The sequence below is a fragment of the Protomyctophum parallelum genome, assembly GCF_964188405.1.
Source record: "Protomyctophum parallelum genome assembly, chromosome: 11".
NCBI classification, from domain to species: Eukaryota; Metazoa; Chordata; class Actinopteri; order Myctophiformes; family Myctophidae; genus Protomyctophum; species Protomyctophum parallelum.
Genome location: NC_139707.1, coordinates 10,727,961 through 10,732,820, shown reverse-complemented (window position 1 = coordinate 10,732,820; position 4,860 = coordinate 10,727,961).

Here is a 4,860-nt window from a genome sequence, read left to right as displayed (position 1 = left end):
CTTGCTTGCTTTTGATGTATATTTGGAAACTGAACTCTGAAAGATCTCTGTCTGATTCTGCTTTAGACTTCTCGGTTTTAGTCTTTTTCAAGTATTTTCAAGTCTGTTTGTGCGGTATGGGGAGAAACACTCTTCTCTCTACAGTTTCATTCACTTCACTTCACTTGTCCTTGCTGGCTGACTGGCACATGCTGCTCTGTCTGAGTGGAGAAACAACTCTGAGCTCAAGTCAAACTGGGGCTTAAATAGTGCTGGCTTGATTGCAGGATGATTAGTCTCCAGGTTGTAGGCAGGAGGCTCCCAGAACTAGGTCAGACTGTGAGATATGCTCAACAAACATCACCAAATCAATTGCTATATACCAGTGACATGAAAGATATTAATTATATTTATTTATAACTTCTAACTTTCTGCAGGGTAATTTACGGGTGGGGGGGGGGGGTAATTCTATGCCATAATTACCTACTTTTTGTTTAATAATAATTGATGTTTCAACATCAGGGGGTCTTATGGGTACACTGTAATGCTAAATGCAAGTCTCTAAGTGTAATATTGTGGAAAGTAATTACCCTTGTATGCCTCTATATCCCCAAGTTAAAAGTATATATATATTTTTTGCATTACAATGTTTTATGTAACTTTGAGAGTGTAACCACTCCACCCGCTGGTTCACCCAAGACGGCTCGGTTCATGTATATTTAACAAAACTAGTAAAGTGATCCAACATTTTCATATCGAGGACCCCCAGATTGATGTTACTAGAGCTGTACGTGCCCTAATGTGACAATTTATAAAAAAGGTATTTTTGGTTTGAAAACCTTCCCAAAATTGCAGATCTACCCCCTCATAACACATCACATAACATGCTATGAACTTGTATATCTGCCCTTTTTTAAGTCTAATGACCTGTCCCCCAGCCCCAGAACCTAACACACTGGAGCTGATAAGAGAGAGAGAACCTGCTGCCACATCAACTCAAACTCAAGGAATGACTAAAAGCTGCTCGCACACAACCCAGAGCTTTTATAGTGTCTGGAGCTCGTTTAGCCAACCTAGTTCACCTGGTGCTCTGCACGGGTGATGGCACTCCGGGCAATCAGGCTCCAGGGAGAGGTGCACTAACTAGCCTGGCTACACTAAAACATGTTCCACCATCATGCCTATGTAGGAAAAGCTCCACTGTTCCTTCACTGGTTTTTGCAAAAGGAGCATATAACAAACCTTGTACTACCAGAGAACATAACAGTTGTGCCAATAATAAAGACAATAAAACAATAACATGCTGTCCCACATGAGGACATAATGAATAGTGTTGTTTATTGTACATAAAAATGGATAGCAGATCATTACAGAAAAGCCGGGTGAACTGTAGTTTGTCATGTCATGCATGATCTAACCCATTCTTGACTGGAACCCCCCGTTTTGGTGTTTTAAGCATTAGTGTTATACCTTAGCTGTTGAAAAATAGCAGATCTACAAGCTCATAGCGGCGATAGCGTGGCACCGAGTGCCGCGCAATGAGCTTGTAGATCTGCTATTTTATATATAGAAAATGGTGAACTCTGGTTTGTCATGTCGAATTTGATTGAGTCGGTGGGGTGAACGGTTTATTATTATTTTTATTTTATTTTTATTATTAACAGTTTATTTTTTTCTCTCGAGGGAGGATTTTAATTGTCGGTAACGCAGAAATTATCTATCAAGTTACTTTTCTCAGAAGGTAATCTATACCGAACGTATTTTTATAGGCAGTAATCCAGTAATAAAGTAGGGGAGAGCCGCCAAGGATGTAACACTTTGCACGTTTCATTTCTTTACTCAGAGATCCGTTTATCTACACATGTAATATTTTCAGGCAACGGACACATGTCTGCTACCATAAACCACTTCAAGTTATTTTTTTTATAAGACAGGTCGGGAGTTATTAAACCGAACGTGGACGCTGTTCCAGTGTTACAATTGCTGCGCATGTCGGATTAATTGTAACGGCATGCATGATAAATGTAACAACGCTAAAAAACATCATTAAACATATCGTTTTCAGCTTAAAGCAATTATATTTCATTGAAGCAACTCCTTAGCATTGTTTTCATTCCATGGATGTGATAAGAAAATGTATAAAAAATAAGGGAAATATTAAATAGTATTGGGTGTACCAGTTTGGTCTTTTTCTTTTTTTTGGTCAGTTCAGTGGGGAAATACATTGATTAAACAAACGTTTGATTTATTGAGTTGTACAATGTTATACAACCCTACAATAATTTTAGAATACACTACACAATACAATACAATTTTAGAACATATAATATTGGCCAATATGTCAACTGTGTAAATATGACCTAATGCTTTTTGAGAAAAATCAGTTTTTCGCCAATAGCTCCCCGTGGGATGAAGGTAAACACTTAAAACTTCCTGGGCACGAGTACGTTGAGTACGTTGCTGTACACATACTGACGCGATGGCATGGTGGCGTTGACCAATCAAGAGATAACGTCCATGTTACAACCGTGAAGCGTTACAACCTTGGCGGCTCTCCCCTAACAATGCCCAACACTGCACCTGGCAGTAATGACTATACCATCCATGACCATGACACATCCTACTATAAATGTGCCACGTCTCTGTGTGTGTGTGTCTGTGTGAGTGTTTGTGTGTGGTTGTAATGTAAGTAACTCGAGAACAGACAGACAAACAGAGCACTGCCATATATATTGTGCACTTCTTTCACCTTGTACATTCCTGTGTTTGGTCTTTGTTTTCACCTATCCTTTTAGGTAATCTGTGAAGGGAGTCCATATTTTCATGAATGTCTTGTGGGATCTGATTCTCTCCATCTGTATGATTACAGTCATCTCAGTAAGCCACTTCATCAAGCAAGGAGAGGATGATTTCCAATCCAACATAATTATTTTCTTCGCTGCAACCATTCCGAGCATCAAAGCCTTTTGTTCTTCATCTGTATATTTTAAAGCATTCTTTGAACATCCAAATAAAGCCAATTGAGGGTCAATTATTATAAAAAAAATTATACAGTTTAGAAAATAGATGTGTTAGGCTGCCCTCTGCTGGTTTACATTTGTCACACACCGGATAAGATGTAGTAGGATAGACCCTGTGCAGTTTTGTCTTGGAATAGTGCATTCTGTGCATAAAGATAATGATAATGAATGTATTTATATAGCACATTTCTAGACAAAGTCACAAAAGAACAATCCACGCAATAGCAGGCATGAAAATACAAAACGTACATAATCATGGGCGGAGCTTGGGGGGGTTCAGGGGGTGCACTGCACCCCCTGAAAAAAAAAAAAAAGTTTTGCTTTTTTTTTTTTTTTAAACTTTAATACCTTCTGGCTTCTGACTGTAGTTTGTAATCATCTCTCTTATCATGATATGATGACTCGCTGAATGGCTGTAGTGCATGTGTGTGAGCTGCTGTATTACCTAAATAACTCATTTTGTCGTTGGGTGTCGTTGGCCAAGCAGTCGCACCCCCCAGCGTCAACTTCAAGCTCCGCCTATGTACATAATACAAAAATGACAATTAAGAAAAGGCTTTAACATAAAGGTGGGTATTCAGGAGAGATTTAAAAGTGGATACTGATTTTGCACATCTTAGGTCGGTATAGGAAGGGCCTTCCAGAGCGTGGGGGCCCTGGTTGCAAAGGCCCTGCCGCCCTTAGTGACAAGCTGAGCTGTAGGGTCTACAGGAGGGCCTTGTCTGAGGAGTGGACCTGAGTGGGCTGAGGGCCTGTAGGGTTTCAGCATGTCAGAGACATGGCTAGGAGTCTGGCCATTCAAGGCTTTAAAAGTGCATGACTTTATTGTATTAGCTGATATCTGGCATTAAAGGAGCATTCAGTGATTTGGGTGATTTGAAAAAAAAAAAAACAGTCCACCCCGGTAACAAGATGTGCACATGCACACGCTCTACAGTGGGGGAAGTACAACAGGCCCACAGCACGTGCACCAAGGCCCACCACACTCGGTCATGATTGGAGGAAGGCCCCTCTCATCCTGACCCAAAGCCCAAACCGAAACTAGGGTTTTTTTTACCCCAGGGGCTCACTGGGGACAGGAAGGAACTCCTTATATGGTCAGCACACTTTATAGTTTATCCAAAAAAAATAAGAAAAAATAAATTTTGACTGTTCGCCGCTTCACTGTATACCAACAATCGGATAGGATAATACTTTATTAATCCCAGAGGGGAAATTGATTCGATTAATTAATTACATAGCAAAACGATTCAATGCTGATTATTTCCATTGCAAAACGATACATAGTCAATGTTGTTGTTTTAATTTATTTATACTTCAACACTATCGAACATTATTTGGGGTCCACTATAGTGGTTCTCAAATGTTTTATTTGCAAGGACCCCCTTAACTCTGAGAGTGTAGAATTTTTTTATATTTGTTTTTGGCTTTTCTGCCTTTTTACAAGTGAAGATGGACAGGAAAGAGGGGGAGAGAGAGAAGGGGAGAGACACGCAGCAAATGTCGGCATGAATGAACGGGACTCGAACACGCGACGTGCTGTCAGGCCAGAGCTGTGGCATTGATGCGCCTGGACCGCTTGGCCAGCGGGCGCCGTCAGGAGCGAATCTTGAAGTGTAGACGAGGAGGGGACCCAGATCGAGGAGTGGGCGCTGCGTGGGCAGGGCCCTCCACTCTCTCTATGCCTTCCTAAAAGGAAAAGGAATCAAAGCCCGGGAAGCCTCATGCTGCCATTGTGCTCCCGTAATTGGATTTTGGTCCCATAGCCAGAGACGGGAGACTCATTTTGTGGCGAGAGAAAAACGCTGCGGCCGCCGCCGCCACACAGAGACGGCTGTGGGCGCTGGAGGGCCTGGATGGG